General features: G+C 39.2%; 2 long non-coding RNA genes across 3 annotated transcripts in view; one reads left to right on the top strand and one right to left on the bottom strand.

The window, feature by feature from the left end:
- Window positions 1-21,512, bottom strand: part of LOC123839628 (uncharacterized) — a 360,841-nt gene that overhangs the window by 155,208 nt on the left and 184,121 nt on the right. For both annotated transcript variants that reach the window (XR_008505658.2, XR_010410046.1), the window contains one exon: window positions 2,076-2,171. This is a non-coding gene — a long non-coding RNA (uncharacterized LOC123839628). The remainder of the gene's footprint in view (window positions 1-2,075; window positions 2,172-21,512) is intronic.
- LOC123839629 (uncharacterized) overlaps window positions 12,029-21,512 on the top strand; it is a 75,443-nt gene continuing 65,959 nt past the window's right edge. The window contains exons 1-2 of the long non-coding RNA XR_008505659.2: window positions 12,029-12,247; window positions 14,184-14,310. This is a non-coding gene — a long non-coding RNA (uncharacterized LOC123839629). The remainder of the gene's footprint in view (window positions 12,248-14,183; window positions 14,311-21,512) is intronic.

The raw sequence follows: 21,512 nt of genomic DNA, 5'->3' as shown, positions 1-21,512 counted from the left end.
TTTATGACACTTTCTTCCTCATCCAGTGAAACTTCAAACCAGTGTTTGCCATCATCTTAGTTCAGATATCATCAACATGGCTTGGTACAAGTTCTTAGCAGCTACTCTGTGGTGGGTCATCTTAATGATCTAGTTAGAATCTGCTTTTCTTAACCTTTCCTTTAATATAAGCCTTCAAAAGTATTCTTCCAATGCCTTGTTGTTATCTATAACATGCTAAAACCCTGGAAACAGGGTGAGGTTAGCAGTTTTCTCTAATTCGGGTCAAACTGAGTGGGGTGGACAAAACATTGACTCTTCCTGTGAGTGACATACCCAGCCTCCTAGAACTTATTTATCAGGTTGTGTCTCTTTTGACTTTAATTTTTCTGTGGATTCTGGATCTAGCAATTACCATGAGGTTTGGTAAAAAGAGTTCAAAAAGGAAATACTTAGTGCAAGTCATACTTATTTTCACTGAAAAACTTTGTGGTTTAATGTGAGTCTCTCTGAGTTTCAGATATCTTGCTTATACAGTCGGATAATAATGCCAAGGAGTCTCATTTGCAAAATCTTGACGGTAGTAAACTCGACACAGTAAGTTTTTGAGTTTCTTTTTTTAAAATTAGTTAATTAATATTTCTTGTTTGTGAGAAACCCAGGGCTGAAGAAGACAGTGTTTTTCCCTCTAAGTGTCTACACTCTATCCTTTGGGCTGCTTATCCCATCAGACCAATTTGTCTTGAGGGATCAGTGCTTTCCACAGTTCCAACAAGACTCTACAATGTAGAAAAATATTGATAGTAATATAAATCTTCATCTCATTCCTTTTTAAGTGTTTCTGTAAAATGAAAATGATAAAAAGCACTAGTTGATGAGGCTGTGCCAAGGATGAAATGGAATGTGATCTGGAATGTATTTGTTCAGTGGAAATATAAATGGTAATTATTGCCATTTATTCTGCAGACCCAGGAGTGCCTCTTCGAGTCCTGTGTGAATGAGATCGAGAGGAAATGGACAGGATAAAGTTCCTCCTTCCTCCTAGCGCTCCTGACTTTTTGGGCATGTCTGCCCTCTAGTGGCCATGATCCACAGTCGCTTTATGGAAGGTGTGACCAGAGAGGAACTAAGGAGGCAGGTCTGGGTGGGTAAGGAATAATTCAATAAGGAAATCCGCCTTGTCCACAGCATCATCTTCTGTAGGAGATATTGCCCACATCCCTTTTACCTGTCTTCAGTACCTGGGATAGTGGAAGGCACATGGCTTTGGGGGGGAATAGACCTGACCCTGTCATTTACCACCAACCTGAGCCAATTTATCTGACCTCTCTGAGTGTCAGTTTCCCCATTTACACAATAGGGAGAGTAACACTTAACTTGAGAGTTTTTGTGAAGGTTAAATGAACTAATTTATATAAAACAGTCTGCACAATATCTGGCACATTTTAAGCACTTTAAAAAAGACTTATTGCCTTTAAACTTTATTCATATTTTTGGGTTCATATTGGCAGGTTACTAGGGGCTGGGAATATATATTTAATCCCTATTCAAATCATCTTAGATGTTTCTCCAAGAAAAATGTTTTCTTTCTAACTCTTTTGAAGGGAAAACAGTTGCCTTAGAATTGTGAGTTTTGCAATTTTAGAGGGTTAGATAAATCTGCCCATCTAAACTTGTTCTCATTTTTCTTTTCAGATTTGTGGGTCTACTTGCTGTTTTAACTAGGGACTGATTCTTACCCAGCAGGACTTTTGAATGAAATACGTTATGAGCCTCTGAGGACAAGGACTGTCTTGTTATCTAGGCTATGCCCAGAATGAGCAGGTCTTTAAAAGCTGAGCACAAGTGAAGTTCACTGGGTAGCCCTTCTCTCCACTTTCCCTCTGGTCCAACTTTCACATCCTAAACCAAAGGACTACATGGCCAATCATGTCACTCTCTCTGTGTTTTGCTGGGAAGAGGCCTATTTGAGGAAAGAGACATAATTTGATATTCCCAAGGTGGTTTGTTTTTTTTTTTAGTGCTATCAGAATCTTTCAGGCATTTGAGGGATAGGTCTTTAAATCTCATAGAGGAAAGAAACTAAATGAACTCACACAAGTTAGCCTCCCAGTGGTGCACTGTAGTCTGCCAGTACCAGTTCAAAAGAGCCGATTGTGCCTCTCTTCCCAACTTCACATTTGGGCAAAGATCTAAAAGGAGGTAAAGGAATGAGCCATCATTATCTGAGAGTAAACTGTTCCAGGCGGAAGGAACAAACAAACGTCTGGCATGTTTGAGAAATATCAAGGAGGCTGGTATGACTCAAGAAGAATGAGCAAGAGGAGGATCTGAGGTCTGATAGGTAATCATGATTCTGGCTTTTTCTCTGAGATAAAAAGCAGGGTTTGAGTGGAAGAGTAATCCAACATGTTTAACAGGATCATCTGGTTTCTGTGTTCAGACAAGGCTATAGGAAGGCAAGTGTAGAAGCAGGAGAACAGTTAGGAACTCTTGCAATTGTCCAAGTAAGGGATGCCTATGGTGTGGAGAAATTTGATAGTGGTGAAAGAAATGAGATCCTGGATATAATGTGACAATAAAGCTGGAAGATTTTCTGATAGATTGTCTGTTGGGTGCTAGAGAAAGACAGGAGTCAGAGATGAGTCCATATATTTTGGCCAGAGCAATTAGAAGGATCAAGTTGCCATGACTAAGAGGGGAAGACTTGGGAAGAGCTGGTTTTGAAGGGATAGTCAGGAATTGGATTTTGGACATGTTAAGTTTGAGATACCTACTAGACACCCAAGAGGAGATTTCAGTTTGATATTTGATTACATGACCTGGAAATTAAGGGAAAATTTCAGTCTTGAAGTAAAAATATAAAATTCTTCAGCACATTTAAAGCCAAGACATTAGATGAGATCACTGAGGAAGTGAGTATAGATAGAGAAAAGATCCAAGTACTAAGTTCAGAGGTACTCTGATGTTTAGAAGTCATGGAAGAGAGGAAGAATCACTGAAGGAGATTAAAGAGGACTAGGCAGCAAAATCAAACTAGGGAGCCAAGGGAATAAAGTATTACAAGAATAGGGAGTGATCAATTCTCTCAGATGTTACTGATAGGTCAAATAACATGAGGACATAGAATTGACTATTTAGTTTGGCAACATGGAGGTCATTATTGACCAGGGAAAGCAATTTTGATAGAGTGTCCTATATCTAGACTATAAAATCAATATTGTAGCTAATTTGTTTACATTTCCTTTTATACCAGTGATGTATCATATCATATCACTCCCTCTTAGGCAGTCTCACTAATTTTTGTGTCCTGATATGCAGTAGGTGCTCAATGAATGTTTGTGGAATGACTATGTAAATATATGAAAAGGAATATTTTAGGCTTTGACCTAGGATGCCCATTATAAGGCTGCCATTACCCCAGAACTATTGGACTAGAAAAAGATCTGTCACTAGACAAGATTGTACTTGAATCACCCAGGGATATAAATGGCCATTTATCCTATTTTTAATGACACTGTCATTCCATAAGTCTCATTTTTGCCTACCATCATTATCATCACCACCATCACCATCATCACTATCCAATGACCACATTCTGTCAATTCTTCCTTCATAGCTCATCTTAGAGTGATTGTTCTACTTTTACTTACCAAATTCCCATACACGTCATTATTAAAACTACCCAATACCATATGCATATTGCTACAATATTAACTGTCTTCATGCTCAGACTTTCAAAGATCTTTCACAACTTCTTTCTACTATATATTATACTAAACCTTTTTTGGTTTTGAAGGATGCCTATAATTTAATAAGTCAACTGAAGATATTTATTCAGTGTGGTTCTATGCCAGCCAGATATTACCCTTTCAAGGTACAACAGCGGGCAAGTTAGACTTTATCATTGCCTCCAGGGAGCTTGCAGTATAATGGGGTCATGTGGCAGAGACAATAAACACCAATTACAATTCAATGTCACAAATGCCATGAGAAGGAAAATGCAGAGTCCTCTTCATTCACATCTATCCTAGGTCTTCCTTCCCTTACTTTATATGTGCTTCCAGGTGATCTCATTCACTCTTCTGGATTCAATTAATGACTCCCAAGTAGAGATGTCCAGCTCAAATCTTTCTAAACATATCCACCAAATGTCTATTGGATCTCTCAAGATTCTCACAATCACTTTCAAACTCAACATGTCAGAAACTGAACCAATCACTTCCCTTATACCCCACGCACACATATATTCACACCTTAGTTCTTTCCTTGTGTCCTGGGGCACCATTATCTGTTGCACCATTAAATCAACTGCTCACCTAGACATCAGAGCATTAGCCTTGGCTTCCTGGTCTACCTCATTCTTTCTTTTAAATACCTCTTGAATCTGCTCAATTGTCTCCATTCCTACTGAAATGACCATTAAATAACAACTGTTAATGTTTACTGGACCTTTGTTATGTACCAGGTTCTATACTAAGTGCTTTAAATGTATTTCTGCATTTATTCCTCAGAACAATGAATCATGGATCACTACATCAAAAAACTAATGATGTATTGTATGGTGATTAACATAACAAAATAAAATTAAAAAAAAAAAAAGAACACTGCAACTGGGTAAGTTCCAGTGAGCTCTAGTGTTATTCTTATTTTTACAGATAAGGAAAATGAGGTATAAAGAGGTTAAGCATTTTGCACCTACCACATAGAAGGTAGGTGAAGGGGCCTTGTAGCATGAACCAGTGTCATTAGCCACCAAACCCTCAGATTAGGCAGCTATATCATCTCTCCTCTGGATTTCTATGTAGGTCAGCCTCCAACTATAACCTTTTCCAAGCTTCACTTCACACCAGAGTGAAATATTTCCAATTAAAGTTCTTTAGTTTAGCTCTCTGCTACTCACAGGATAAATTCCAAAGTCACATAATTCAGCTTTTGACATTATTCTCCATACTCAGGCCTCTGATTATTTTTAGTGCCTTCTTATCCCCTCCCTCTTCCACCTACCACAGAGCCCTAAAGCACTGTCTTTAGTTCCACAGGCATACTTCCTTTCGCCTCTGGGTCTTCTCACATGTTTCCACTTTGAGAAATCTTACTTATGACTGATCACCTTCTTCACATATCTCACCGTTTTTTTCTTCCTGGAAATATAATATTTTATCATTTAAGTTTCAGTTCAGATATCTCTTCTTCCAGGAATGCCTTCTCACCCTTATTACCCAAGTCTGGGTGAAATGATGTGGTAGGCAGGATAATGGCTCCCCAAAGATATCCATGTCTTAATGCCGAAACCTGTGACTATATTACCTTGTGTAGCAAAAGGGACTTTGCAAGATGTGATTAAGTTAAGGAGACTGGAGTGGGGAGATGATCTTGGATTACCCAGATGGGCCCAATGTAATCACAAGGGTCCTTATAAGAGGGAATCAGGAGAGTCAGAATCAGAGAAGATGTGACAATGGAAGCCAAGGTCAGAATGATGAAGCAATGAGCCAGGAAACACAGGGAGCTCCTAGAATCTGGAAAAGGCAAGGAAGCAGATTCTTTCCAAAGGAACACAGCTCTGTAGACACCATGATTTAGCCCCATAAGTCTCATTTTGGATGTCTAAACTTCAGAGCTGTAGGATTAAAACTTTGTGTTGTTTTAAGCCTCTAAGTCCGTGGTAATTTGTTGAAGCAGCAACAGAAAACTAATACAGATAGCTTTTTACATACTTTCATACCTTTCTTTCCTTTCTATGTCTTAAGACTCTTAAGATGCCATTTAATAGTCTGATTACTTGTTCATCTCCCCAGCAGCCCATGAGATCTGTAGGAGAATATACTGAATCAATATTACTCAGGTTATACTCTTAAGGGTCAACATTGTTCTTGGAACATAGCTAATGGTAAATTAATATTTGTTGGATAAGTGCTTCTCAAATGCATAGAAATGCTATAACTGATTTTCTGTGTTTCTCAATAAACTGTATTGAGAGATTAAGTGTAGTGCTTTTTGGTAGGTTTCCCTCAATTATATATACATATATAATATATATAGAAGGAGCTATGGTTACTGCTCTTTCTCTATGAGATCATTCTTAGTTTTGGTTAGGTTTGCTTGACTTGGCACACCTGGAAATCCACTTTTTCATAAAGTACTTTCTTGCCTTTATGTTCCTGCAGGCACAAGATCTCTTTTTATGAAAAGCTTAAAATAAAGACCTTTCTCAACTACCAGCCTTTCTTCTCTTAATCTTTGGGTTAGTGACCTCAAATTATCTATGACTAGCAGGTGGTATAAGAATCATTTTGGGGAGCTCTTAAAGCTAGATCTTCCCTGGTCTTCGCTTGGACCTACAGTATCACGATCTTCATGAGAGGGGCTTTGTTCTCCAGGTGATTCTGATGCAGATCCAAGTTGGGAACTTCTGAGACTCAACCCTACAAAATGAGGTGCAACTGTCATTCTGACCACTAGATGTCAGGCTTTTACCCTGCACTCTTTGTTAAGCCACAGAAAACTTATTAGCCACACCCCTCCCTCTTCTTCTTCCCACTTAAAGGGAAATTGGGTGTTTGGGCCAAGTGCTAGGATAGGCATTTTCATATGCATTATCCCATTGAGCCTCACACTGCAAAACCACACTGCAAGTTAGGTATTATCCCCAATTTACAGATGAAGAAACTGAGGCACAGTGCGACGACACACTAACTGGTTGAATTGGGATAACTCCAAAGCCCATGTCCTTCCCATTTAACAATGCTGCCTTAATCTGGTTGGTTTAGACAATTAATTGCCTTGTGTATAGAAGGAGTTCGGTGAATATTTAACAGAGTAACAAATAAAAACCAAAAAATTTAAGACTAAGAGCAGATCCAGGTAAAATTTCTAGGCTCCTTTCAAAGCAACTTGATTACTAACTTATTTATTTTTATTTTCATAAAAGGGTATAAAAGGAGAAATTAAAAAATGAGTTAAATGTGGTGCCTTTTAAATTTCCTGGATAGTGTTTGGAAATGAATAAGCAAAAATCAAATGCTAGACACACCAAAAAGGTAATCACATTCAGTATAACCAATATGGCCACCTATAAAATGTGATGTTGTGAAGCTAGAAGGATTGAGGTCCCCCAAAAACTGACTCTAAGATTGCATCCCTCAGAGCCTTCTATTCTGGGGACACACATCAGGACCTCCTCGGTGCATGGTACGAATGTGTTTCTTATGTGTGTGGTGTGTGTTTGTGAAAGAAGAGGACATTGAAGTCTTTCCACCTCCATTTTAATGAGAACAACCAAATTTTATTGACTTTATATGTTGGTACTTTACATAAGATTCAGTTTTAAAAATGCTTTCCATCGCCATTAAAAAGTAGAAGCTTTTAACGTAGGGTCATCCTACAAACTGATAAACAATTATAATATTTTGTGTAGACTTTTCCTCTGCAACATGTTAAATAAAGTACTTTGCATTTATTCTTAAGATTCTTCAGTTAAGGAAAAATGTTTAAAGTTCTCAAGGAAAAAAAATGAAAATTAGGGATCAAAATAATTACCTTAAAAATCCAAAAACTATTTAAGAAGAAAGGTTCAGATACAAGTTTAACCTTGCCTATCCTATTTTTTTTCTGTTAAACCTAAAAGGTTGTATCAACACAAATGATGGAACTAAAAATGAGAAACCCCTCCTTCTTAGCAACTCTCTTCTGAATCAGGGGTGTGATATGTGACAAGGGACTGTGAGGGTCTGTGAAATACACTGTACTGAGGGGAGGGGCATGGTAGGCTTGTATGCTTGGTCACTGAATATCTCCTAAACCATCCTCTCCTGACTCTTGGCCAGATTTTAGACTTTTAGAAAGGAGATGCCATAAAGACTGGGATCAGCACGTTAAGCTTGTATGATTACTACCATGTTTCCCTTTCTGAGCTGTTTAGGAACAAAAAGAAAAAAAAGGTTAGAAAAAATTAATGTCAAGCATAATATAAGATTGGAAACACAGCATAGTTGGAACAAATTAGAACCACATTTCTATCATCAAAGTTCAATAACCAAAGGAAACAACCATTCTCCTCTTGGAGAACTATATTTCTCTCAAGTTTGGGGAAGGCTATGGGGAACGCTCAGGCAATTTGGCCACCATGCAAGACTAGGATTAGATTTCACCAAGATTCTGATGGCCTTTCTGCCACTCATCTCCCTTGAACTACACCTCATCTCATCCCTTTACAGGGCACCATATCTCTTAGGGGCAGAAGCTGATGGCAGCATTTCCCTGAGATTCTGCAAAGATACCACACCTCTCCTGGTAAGTTTGCAGGAAACTTCTTGGCTCTTGGGGCAAAAGGGGGCAGAATTGAGGATATTATATTTTAAGAATGGAGGCCATTTACAAAACTTCACCAAATAGTTCTGTCTATAATAGTTATTCTTATTTCTAGCTTCCTTATGTTCTCTTAGTGTTTATATTCCAAGGGTAAATACTTGCATATTATTCCATATTTGACTATTCTTTAAAAGTTTTTCATCCCTTCAGACAGAAATGAAGACCTAGTTTCCGAGCTGTAGCATCTCAGGGAGAAGGCAGCTGACATGTAATATTAAATGGTCTTAGGGGCCTTCTCTGACTGCCACTTTTAATACCCAGCGAAGTCATTCTCTTTCATATATATTTTTTAATCACTTAGCTCTTGGGATAATGAGATGTTATTGTCTCTCTTTCTCTCCCAATTAGAATGTACATTCCATGAAGGCAGGGACCTAGAATAGTATCAGGCATGTAATAGTTGTTCAATAAATATTTGTGAAAAAATGGGGAAGGGCTTATTCAGACAGTGAGGAGCTTCGAGAGGGTGGTGGGCAGGTCAGAAGAGGGACAGGTGCAGGAGTCCCAACACCAGAGCCTTTACATAGGAATGCTCCTGGAACATTTGATAAACTGGTTCACCTCTTCCTCTAGTTCCCATTTAGTAGTCAATCCTGTTCGATGAATGGTAGATTAATCAGCACCCTCTTTCTCAGAGTGTCAGAAGCTGTTTAGAGTATCTGAAAACACTCAATTTCTTGTAGTTGTGACTGCAGAAGCTTGATGAAAACTGTTATCAAAATTTTACTTAAGCCTCTGATTGTTAAATCTTTTTTCTTCCTCTCCTTCCCCTTTCTAAGGCTTTTGTAAGAGGGGGAAAATGAAGTACATGTAGATAAGACGAAGAGGAGAGGGAAAGATTTGGAAAAGTGAAGCAGATTTTTTAAGTGTTAAAAAAAATAAATGATGGATCTCCAGTGTAAAAGCACTAAATTCAAGGACAATGAAGCAAATGAAAGTGTCACTTTTTGAACTCAGAAAGTAGTAGTTCATTGACTTAATGGGTTTTAAACTCAACCACACTGCCTTTTAAAAAACAACTAAAGCTGTCTTTCTCATGACAACTGTTTTTTTTCCCCCCACCTTAGTTTTTCCATAAGCCCCAAAGTTTTTTTTGTTTGTTTGTTTTTATTTTCATTTTTAAATTCAGGCTGGTGTCTGTTATGGATTTTGGCTTGGATATAAATCATTCTTTAATTTATTTCTGTATCCAAACTGCTATTCATCATTTTCCTCTATAAGCATGCTTTGAACTGGACCACTAATTTTTTATTTGTCATAATCTCATTAAGATAAAGCAACTTCACAGACTCTTCAAAACTTCCTTTGTAATAATGTGAATACTAAAGGTCACCAAGTCACCAAAGGGCAAAGCGTACAGAATGTTCTGGAAGCAACTAATGCCTGGTCACAATTTTGGCTACAGCTGGCTCTGACTGGCATTATATGTAAATTGCATGGAGGTTGCTCCCCAAGTAGGCGTGTTTCAATGAGGGTGCTCTACGCAAAGTTCAGAAGATCTTTATACAGAGTTTTACAGAATGCCCTTCCCAGCAATGTATTGTCCCCAGGAGATGAGTTGCTCCCTGGGGCCACCGGGGAACATAGAAGGAAACCTGGGAAAGTTGAGGCAGAGCCCTGGAGTTCTGCTTGACCAGGTCAGTGTGCTAGCACCATGGCTCATAGAATAGGAAAAAGAACAGCTAAATCCTTTTGGATTTGAAGAAAAACCTATGGTGGATGTCTTGTATGCACTTTCTGAAAAAGAAGTCATTTTTCCACAGCATTTTGTTTACATATTTACAGCACTGCTGGACATATTTGTAAGCATAGCCACAGGGAGACTGAAGAAGATGTTTAAATTCTGTAGCATACCAATCTGAATGTTCAGGAAGGAAAAGAGATTAGTTCTGAATGCATGTATTTCTAAATTCCATATTTCACATCTGGATGTTAACCATATTGTGGTTAAACAAACTATATCTGATTCTTAATAATGTTTTATGTTTACTTTAGGGGCTTTCCCCTTGAGAAAGTACAATTATTATATTTGCAATGTTCATGCATCCTCATAATATTCTGGACAAACAGTATCCATCCAGCTCCCTTCCTACCACCCACTTCACTCCCTCCTCCCCAAACAAGCAACCTGAACCTTCAGGGCACATTACCATCAATAAGAAGAGGAAGTGGGGGTGGAGGTGGAGAATTCTTATGCAGTGGGACAAGCACTGGGCTGGAGCTAATAGAAAATAACATGACACCTTTATTGTCTTCAGCCAGCAAATAAGAATAGTAAGCCAGACTATGTGTATGGTCTCTTCAAACTCAAATTCTAGGATCAGTGTTGAGAAGGCTGCAGAAAGCCACATAGTGGAGGACTGCAAGGACTCTCTTCTTTTTCTTCTGAGAGACAATGTGCACATACATTGTAACTTGTAATAAAGAACGTTCAGTAGGTAGACATTTTGTCTGTACTGTGAATATAGCTTCCACAAGGGAAGAAAAGAGAGAAGAAGCGGGGGGAGACTGAAACAAAAGAGTTTGTAATTTTAAAAAAGGGAAATTGGAAAGCTATGTGCAACAAAATGAACACCATGGTGTATAGATAGGAGGTGAAGAGGTGAAAGAAGATAAATGATTTTTTTAAAGATTTTATTTATTTGAGAGAGAGAAAGAGAGGGAACACAAGCACAAGCAGGAGGAGGGGCAGAGGGAGAAGTAGACTCCCTGCTGAGCAGGGAGCCCTATGTGGGGCTAGATCCCAGGCCCCCACCCCCACATCATGACCTGAGCAGAAGGCAGACGCTTAACCAACTGAGCCACCCAGGCACCCCAATCTGCACAGTATTTTAAGTGTTCCACAATCCAGAGCGCTTGGGGAATGAAGAATTTCTGGATGGCCAAGTTTATTCAGATACCTTCAAACCTTTTAAATCTTATATATAGTTCATTTGAATGGGAAAATTTCTAAAATGTGCATTTCCTTATTTTATGAGACAGAGCAGATTCAGTGGATATACAATTTCAATATAATTAATCCTCGGGCATATAAGTATCATTCATTACACAATTTGTGTTCAATTTGTCCGCTGCTCATTTTGCAGCTCCAGACTCAGATGTTGACACAGACCATGGTAAACTGTGGGCTGAAGTGTAGACACTCTTGTGGTCCTGAAATATGTTTTTTGTTATTACTGCTTTGGAAAGTCCCTGGTATCAATATGCAAGATTGGCCCAGGGCTATGACAGCTAAATGAATTCCTGAGGAGTTTCAGCACAGTTGTCCCTCAGAACATTAATGTTCCAATTAAGGCAATCTTTCTAATTACTACTATCATTTCCTTTCACTTGTAAGTACTGTTCGATCATCATTAATCCTGGACCACAGGCTCCTTGTCAGCATGCGCCTCCCCTTCTTTCTCAGTGTTAGTTGTCATGCCTCTTTATACTCACTTCTGCCAGGGCTTTCCACTTTGGGGTACAAGACTCCACTAATAAAAGCCAGTCATGGTCCCCTTTTCCTTTTGGCTAAGCAAATCAACTGATTGTACTGGATTAGTAAAACCTTCAGGTATTCCACTCAAAAATGCAGTATGTTATTGGTGTTGCCTTTTTGCTAAAGAGAAAATTAAAATAACAAAACACATCAATCTATTAGCCATTACTACAGTTATCCAAAAATCCTGGATTTGTTGGCTGCAACACACATTCCCTCAGCCTCCAAATACAACAAGTTTTTCCCATATCCAATGAGCTCCTAGATCAATTGTCAGGCCAGGCCTCCAAGGTTTGAGGGTGGACATCAGGACAAGAGTGTTAGTACTACTCCTATGGAGGGATCTGGCATTGGGGGTGGTGGGGTGGTGGTGGCGTGTGTTTGTTAAACAAAAGGTAACAAGCCTGAAGCCAAATGGTGAGTAGATTTGGTATTATTTTACTAACGTTTGAGATATATATTTGCTTCAAGATAAGCTATGACTTAAAACCAATAGAATCATTATAATAACAAGTTCAAGGTAGTATCTATTAGAATTCATGTTTCTCCTTGTTTACTCACAGTCAGGGAATTATTTGGTTTTGTTGCATGCATACACATGATATTGGAATTCTTTCAAATTTATTATGTAGTTTAAAGCTTTCTATCAGTTATTAATATTATTATTTTTTGTTTATGTGCACTTTGGCTCTATGAGTTATTTTCGATTAGTTTATTGTGTCTTGCCACTTTCTTGAATTTTCCATGATATATTTACTTTGTCCAAAGTGCTAAAAAAATCCACTCACATACATTTTATATTATGGCTGACTTAGGTACTGGCATTCTTTGAAAGGCAAAAATGTTATTTGCACTTACAGTATGACCTGAAAGGTGTAGAATTTTATTCATCAGCAAATTTATTGCATTTTATATTTATTGATGTCAATATACTTATTTTTAATCATACAGTTGTATATCTTTTGCCCAGAATTGTTAGAATATTGCTGCATCCTTAGATTATGATTTTGGCATTGGGTCCAATAAATAATATATGATACTTTTTATGAGCAAAATAATGTTTCTTCTACAAAACCACAATGAAATCACTTTTGATACTTAAGCATGCTAAACAGTACTTCATTTCCCCCAAAAGTTCTTCATAAGATCCAGAGGTATCCAGTTGTTAGGCTCAGCCTGTACAGAGATGGATGCATCTACCTTTACCATCATTTGTTGAACTGTCACTTAGCATCTCCTGGGGGATCGCTCATGAGAGACACCTCTTCACCAAAAGCAGTGGGGTCCAGAATCGTCCAGCACATCTTGAGAACCGACACTTTTAACACATGTCTGTGTGGGGTTTTCCAAACCCACGCAGGGCTACTCGTTATATTTTATCTTCTGGACTTCTTCCACTGTTTTTCTCTTAACCAGCTATCTCATTACAGGAATGATTAGCACTGTAACTGTCAGATTTTAAGTAAGTCCATGTGTGCAGTGTTATTCAACAGAGTGAAGAGGATCATTTACCCAGGAATTTTTGTCACAGTGTGACCGGAGCTCTAAAGTAGCTGCAATGTGTGATGATGATTACTTTCATTTAGTGATTAAAAAAAAAAAATCCCAGTTCAAATTTGCTTTTCTTTAGCACATTTTTGTGTTTCGCTAAAACCATTCTGACTTCTGGTTCAAATTCAGGTACATTCAGAAGGGGGAAAAAGTGGTTTGTTCTTATGATGTTAGTATAACAGTGCAGAACTGTCTTACATATTTACAGCTTCAAATTTATACCACCATCTAATTCCAAAAGAGATTTGAGGTGGTACATGGAGATGTTGACTTTGCTCTTATCTGCTCACCTTAAAATGTAATTTATGCTGCCTGTTTTTTCCCATATATTTGCCACTTCTTGGCATTTGGTGATTAATGTGTGTAAGTGGAACAAAACTTATACTGAAGGTATAAAACATCCTCTCATCTGCGAGGTCTTGGCAAGCACTGGGAAAACTGCAAGAGGATGTAATTTGAAATTGCACACTAGGCGCAAAAGAGCTGAATGGCTATTTTGATTTTAAAGAGGAACTCAGATTGAAAGATAAAATCATTTTTTAAAAAGCATTTCTGCTAGAAAACTGTTAATGTCTCCTCTTCTGCACTCTCTCTGAGTAAGTAACACTCAATCACCAGCATCCCTTTGAGAAAAGGAAGTGCGAGGAATGCCAAGAAGGCAGGACTATGCTGCTGCATCACTCCTGGTGGACTTTGGAAACTAGGGGACACCTTGACATATTTGCATTTGTACGGTGTCACATTTAAAAACTTTTGGACATAGTGTACACAATGCAACATTTGTATTAATTTCTCTCTCCAGATTGGTATTTCACATTATACTTCGGGGAGTAAAATAAGGAAGAAGAGGAGGAGGAGGATGGAGAAGGAAGAAGATGAGGCTGGAAGAAAGAAAGGCTTCAGCAGACATTCATGTTGTGTTTCATTAGGTGAGTGACTGACTACACATTTAGTGGGTTGGCAGGTGGTTGATGGCTCTTTTTCCAGAGTTGACTGGATGCTTTTGGCTCAGTAATTTCCATCAGCAAAGTGAGGAAACACTTGCAGCTGTCCTCACTGCTTTTCCAATTCTCTTTCTGTGCCACTCTCCTTCATACCCTTGGTTTCTTTTCTTTCCTCCAGGTACACTTCTGGGAGCACAGCCCACCTCTCACTGAGCCAAGGACAGAGCCATGGCCATGTAGAGGCCTGAAATCGAAGTTAGAGATCTCCTCTCTACAGGGCTAGGGAGCCACAGCCTGCTGCACCTGGGTGGAGGACCAAGAGGTCCTGGCCCTCAGTTTCCTTATTTGCAGCAGCAGGAGGTATGCATATTGAGGAGCTCCAAATTAGAGTCATTTGTGCTTATTAGAAAGTCACTTTCCTGGGCTTTACTATGGACCAAGTAAACCTACTCTCTGTGGGTAGGGCCCCCACATCTGAATTTTTAATAATCCCCCAAGACGATGTAGATGCTTCTTAAATCTGATGCCCACTGCTCTTATCTAGATTAACTTTTACTTATCATTCAGGACTAACATTCTATGGTTCTAAGCCCATTTAAGTTTGCCTCACTTTATTCTCCCTTAAGAGAAGCCCTGGGTCACAGATGTCCAGCAAGAACTCTCTGAGAGCCCCATCCTCATCAGCCCTGAAATCTGCAAATATCTTCCTCAGCACATTGTCTTGGCAGGCATGGCATGCAGGTGCAGATGGATCATGTCTCAGTCTCTGTGGAGCTGGGGGCTGAGTTGATCCCAGTGTAACCTAGCAACTGATCCCTGCTCATGGCCACCAAGGGGCATCAAGAAACATTTAGGAGGAGCAGAATGATGCAACCTGCTGCTGGATCAGTAAGCAAATTCCATGGCAAGGAGATCAATATTAGACAGAAGCAATGAGATGGAGAATCAGGTCAGGCTGGGGCAAGAACATTCTGGATGACATCAGGATTGTCAGGAAGCTGGAGAAGAAGCACACTGGGTCAGACTATGCAAAGAGTCCAAAAAGATCAGAGACAGACTCAGCCTATTCCCAAGACAGAGCAGATACTTTCAGAATGACTGCATTGCTGGACTTCTGGGGTGTTCTCAAGGGCTGCAGGAAGAGTCTGCCACCCTGAGAGACCCTATTGACGTAAAGTCTGAGAAACATAGCCAGCTCTCTGAGAAGAGCCAGATCCCATGGCTCACTAAAACACACACACACATACACACATACCCACACACCTTATACTTTCTGGGCCTCATCTGTAAGATGTGGGTGCTGAACTAGGTAATTCCTACAGTATCTTCCAGCTCTGTGTTTCTAGGGAAACAAAACAAATAACAGAGACAGGAAAAAATGAAAAGAAATTGAGGGGAGGCAGAATTTTCTGGAGATTAAGAGTTGCTAAAGGGTAGAAAGGAAGTTTGACCAGAGGAGATGAGTGAGCAGACCAGATGTGGGTAGGGACAGGAGAGATGCCTCCAGAGGCCAGCATACACACTTTGGATCTAGCATGGCATTGCAAGGGAGCCAGAAGGAGGTAGTGCTCAGGTTGAGACTATGTAAGATCAAGGTACGAGCAAAACTCCTCAGTGCAACCACCACTAAGAGGATGCTCCAAATAAAATGAGTCAAACTCTTTAATCTACTTTCAGGCTGCCACCTCTGTTTATGCAGCTTTGTGTAGAAGATGCCTATGCATTAAAGACTCCAGGGAATATTAACTTTACTCAAATCTTCAATAATGGTGAGCAGCAACCCTTCAAATGGCAAGTGCAATGTCCACAGTATTTTTATTTTATTTATGTATTTGACAGAGAGAGACACAGCAAGAGAGGGAACACAAGCAGGGGGAGTGGGAGAGGGAGAAGCGGGCTTCCCGCTGAGCAGGGAGCCCGATGCGGGGCCTGATCCCAAGACCCTAGGATCATGACCTGAGCCAAAGGCAGACGCCTAACAACTGAGCCACCAAGGCGCCCCCATAGTATTTTTAAAAGTTTGAATAAACTGAAAGAAAAGTCAACATACACGTTCTGTTCTGCAGCCTCAGGTCCCACAATGCCCCCCAGTTTCCCAGCATACGTCTATTTTCTGTGCTTCAAACAGAAGGCTCCTTTCAAGGGGAGCCACTATCTCAGGTATGGCATGCCACCTTCAGCTACAAGCCCTCCTAGTCCCCTTGAGCAGGGGCAAGAGCTCTAGAATACAGTACCTGATAAGGTGCCTTTTTTGATGCATCTTATCCTCCACACACCTAGTAGCCCAACCAGGAATGGGACCTCCCCACAGTCACATACACAAGCCTTCTTGTGGAGACTGATTTTGTCCTGGACTACACAAAACCCATGAGCAGCATTTCTCTCTTTAGGCAACAATCTCTCTTTAGGCAATCAACACCTCCTCTAATTCCCAAACTCTTTCCTCTGCAACTCTTGGCAACAGAGATCGATGTTCTCTCATTGAAGAATGTGTCCCTCTCCATCTTGGGGTTGAAGGGCCTTCCAGTTTGGGCCCCTCACATTCTGGACTCTAGTAGAGCACAGAGGTGTGGTCACTGAATCACTCAGGCATGCTCCATCTCTGTCTTTGATCACCAAAATGGACTTGAAGAGAGTGGAAGAGACAAGTCACTTCTCGTTGCTTCAGGATCCTTATTGTAGCAAAGTGGGGCTACATACACTTTCGTGGTGACTGAATATCCTTAAAATACAGAAACAGGATGCATTTACTCCTGGAAAGCTCTCATCAGAGATGATTACTAAACTAAGTCTGGAAGGGCTTAAGTAGACTCAAAGCCACATCTCAGAGATGTTAGATTGCCTTTGGGAAGAAAAAGTCAAGACCTAGTAGGTATTTTCTTTGTGACATGAACTGAAAAGCAGGTTGTGTTCTATCTATTATTGTCCAAATAGCCAGTCTTTCTTCAACTCTGGCCTTTCTGGAATTTATTCTATTTTCATTTTGATATCATAGTTTTCATTTCCAAGTTTATAGTTGGTTCTTTTTCTTTGTTATTGTACCTGTTTCATTTTTCCTTGTTTTTATCTTATGAAGTTTTTCCTTTTTTTGTTAAAAGAAGTAATGCCTCCTTTTCTTTTTCAACACATTTAGCATACTTATTTAAAGGTTTTGCCAAAAATAGTCTATAAAACTGAGTCTATAAAATATTCTATAAGAATGTTTTCATTGTTGATTTTGTTGGCTTTTTAAATATTAGATTCCATAGTATTTTTGTCTCTCCCTCTCAGGCTAGCAGATTTCCAACTGCCTCCTCCTAGCCCTCTGAGCCTCTAAATTAAGAAGAGTAAGAACAGTGTTGGATGTCTGTTCCACTAAGATACAGGAGATAGTAGATCCTCTTGCAGAGCCAGCAGGCAACTTGGCTTACTGTCTCGTATTTTGATGAATCGACATGCTGATTTCTCAGATCCTCAGGTCTCTAAAGACCAGAGCTTCAGAAGGACACTTGCCACATTATTTTTCTTTTGTTATTTAGTCTCTTTTTATGATTAAGGAGAGCCCCACCTGAACCCCTGCCTTCATGCTATGAGCCTGGCTCCTGCCCCATGTGTGATGGAAAACTTGCAGTGCCCTTTACCCCACAGAAACTTGCCTCCTGGTAGCCACTGCCTGTGTCCAGACCCAGAGCTTCATGGGCTTTTGGGTTCAGCCAGCTCATCATTTTCCATCTCTATTCCATTTCTGGTCCGGGATGATGTTTATCTTGTTTTCATTTCTGGCTAAGGTCTTTCATTTCTCTTTTTAAATATTTCCCTGTCATTGCTATATTTCACTTCTTATTTCTATATGTGTAAACTTAAAGAGTGAACACTTGACTATAACTCCCAAAATGTGGTATATGCCTTCATTAACCTATGCAAATCCTCTTGTGCCTTCATGCACGTCACAAATATTTGTTAGTTCTTAATATGTGCAGGTCACTGTTCTAAGCTCTCCTGGAGTATGTGTTATGGAGTGGTGGGTGGGTATAAAACTTTTTGACTTCCAAGTCCTTTTAATTTAATCTAGGATTGACTCTTATACACAAGTAACTATAATGTGGACAGTACACATCATCTTCTGATCCCAAAGTCAGGATGGTCTAATTATAAGCAAGCAATTTAATCTTCCTAATCTCTTTCCCCATCTACAAATCCCCATCCAAAGAGGGGATGGTGAGTTCTCACTTTATTTGGAGCAGAGGCCTTTAAAAACCAGCCTGTCTCATGCATAACACAGATGTGTTATTCTACTAGAAAAATCCCTCCTGGGCAGAGGTGAGGATGCACAGGAATAGAGGTGGTGAGAAGTCCATTTTACCATAGAGGAATAAAAAGAATTTAGGGAGAAGAAAATATTTACATAGGAGACCCCCACTGATACAAATTTTAAAATCATGGTGATTGAAGTTGGCACATTGCCTATCAAGATAATGGTAGCTAATATCACTGAATACTTTCTTTATGATAGATACTGAGCTAAGTGCTTTGCTTGGATTATATTATTTAATCCTCAAAATGTCTTTTCTCCAAATAAAGTGAGAACTCACCATCCCCTCTTTGGATGAAACCAGGGAGGGGTTTCCCAGAGCTTATACACAGGATCAGTGACAAAGGGGTAGACAAAGGTGGACAGATGGTAGGAAAGGAAGAAAGGATATCAAGAAAGAAGGGACTTCTGGAGGCCCATATGAGAAATAATTTGCTTAGTTTGGAAACAGTAAAGAAATATTTTAGACCATCCTCTCCACTCTGAGAACATTTGTGATTGGCTGTATGATGGGATTCTTTCTGCTAAATAGTCTATCCTTTGATCCACTGCAGAAATGGCTGGCCTACAACAGCTTTTATCAAGATAAAAGCTTGGTGCCCTTGGGATAGCAGAACCTAGATTGCTGTAGGGTAACTGTGAAGACACTGACAAAGTAGAGCCTGTACCAAACATTGCCATAACTCATGTGTGGATATTTTGGTTCAGGAAGTGTCCTGGGATGGCCCTTCACATTCAATGTCTTAAGACAACAGAAGAACACAATATTTAAAGCTAAGATACTTCTGGAAAATCTAAGATGAGTGGACATCACAGTATCCAAACAAACTACTGGACAGGAGCAAGGCTTGAGGGCTATTCCTTCCCATCAGAAAGGGCTGACAGGTGCTGCGCTCAGGAAGTCCATCTGAGTGAATTCGGCAATATAAAATTGGAATTATGGTGCACAAGCACTGAGAGGTATGTTTTATTTATTTTTCCCTATGAAAAGGGAAACAGAATCTTGGCCTATTTTGGTGATTTAAATGAGAAGGCTGTAAAGGAGGTAAAACAAACAAAACTTCCACACATGGCTGATGCCCCTGGTCAAGTTCATTTGGGTGAACACAGGAAAAAAAAAAAAAGTAAACCTTTGAACACAGTCCAAGATTTAGGATGGATTTAAAGAAAAAAAGTCAACCAGTCACCTTAATTTTTCATAACCTTGGTATCAAAGCAAGAATATTTTTGACATACTGGAACTCCTGTAAGTTAAAACAACTTGAATAGCCACCTTATTTCAGCAGAATCAGGCAGTGTTGAGATTTGTTTTTAAATGTTCTCTTAGATTTGGTGTGGGATAGACAGAAGGTAATAAGCTCTATGTTGTGCTGAATCCCCTTCTGAGAGTGTTTACTGAGCACGCTCAATCTCCAGGTATTGAGCCATGTTCCAAGGCTTCCCAGATGTGGAGTAATTTCCTTCGCCTCCAAATGCCAGAGGCTGAGGTTGGGACTTCATTAATATATTCATGTCAGGAGCTGGAAAACATTTTTATTTCCTCCAAAATTTATCTTCTCCTCCACACTGCAAATTAGAAAATACAGAAGGAGTTACTGCTTTCTGGGATTTTGAAGGAGTAATGCCTGGAACACGCATCAGTTGCCAAGCTGGGTACAGGCCTGTAAGACTCCTCAGGGATTTGGTGGCCCTGCGTATATGACTTCAATATTTGGGGTTCAGTTTTATGTCTCTCTCCAGGAGATTTAAAAATGAGTTAAGACCTATTCAAAATAAAGGATGGCCATTTCAGTCAGTCTAAAATGAAGGAGGGAAATTGGAATGGCATGAACAGTAAGGTTCAGAGAAACAGATCTGAGGTCACAAAACACCTGGCTCTGCCAAACCAAAACCTAAAGCAGAGCAACGTCAAGATGCTTCTGGCTAAAGCCAGGCCTAGAACATCCACCTGGGGTGGCTCAGAATTTATCTCAAATTTGGTCTGTTTTTTCTACATTACCTAAAACATTGATACAATGCCAAAATAGAACAAAGTTCTTAAATTGGATGACCAAGGGTTCCTGTTGGAAAGAAGGTAATTTTCCACTTGATCAGTTTAACTGAATGGTTTTGTGTAGCATCTGGTTCATGTTACAGAATAGAATCAGAAATTAAAACAAGCTTGTTTTTGATGTTACTGGTGCTTATCTAAATGCCACAATCAACTAAAAACTACAATTTGTTAATTTTCTTAATTTCTTGAATTTTCCTCTTCACAGCTCCATTTTACTTACATCCACAATTATCACTCCTGTTTTTATTTTCAGTAATGCCTTAATTTGTTGTTACTGCTTGCCACTTTTTGAATATTATGGCATTTTGATGATCTTGCTCTCATTGGTTTGATGTATTTCTTTGTTCTCGGATCTTGTCCTTGTATTGAATGCTCCATGTCCTTCTTTCATAATACTGTTTGGAAAATTTGGCTTTAACAGTTTCCAACATTTTTTTCTTTAACATTGCTTGCTACCTCATGTTTTTAGGATGATACTTTTATCAGTTCTCAATTATTGCCAGAAGGAATCAATTAACATTTTCTCTAGACTTTATCTTGGAAATAAAAAGATAATAAATAATTTTCCTCACACTAAAAAATGGAACACAAAACTGTCCTTGTGTTCATCATGGTCAATTCAGATTTTGGATTTGAAAATAATGTCTAAACAACAAAGGAAATTTGTGGAAAAAAGAAGGCTATTAAAAATATCTCAAAAATTACTTTTTTAAAATTAGGTAAGTAATGTAGAAAAACAATCATGTGGTAGCCAGATTATTAGAAAAATACTTTTTTTTATTGGGTTAGACTATATAAAAACTATGACATTTTAAAATACTGTCTTGTCTGAATGGGTGAAAA

The sequence above is a fragment of the Mirounga angustirostris genome, unplaced genomic scaffold, assembly GCF_029215605.1.
Source record: "Mirounga angustirostris isolate CCGP_5_RB_7025 unplaced genomic scaffold, mMirAng1.0.hap1 SCAF_3, whole genome shotgun sequence".
Classification (NCBI taxonomy): Eukaryota; Metazoa; Chordata; class Mammalia; order Carnivora; family Phocidae; genus Mirounga; species Mirounga angustirostris.
The sequence above is the reverse complement of the archived record's forward strand: the minus strand, read 5'-3'. Positions and strand labels throughout refer to the sequence as shown.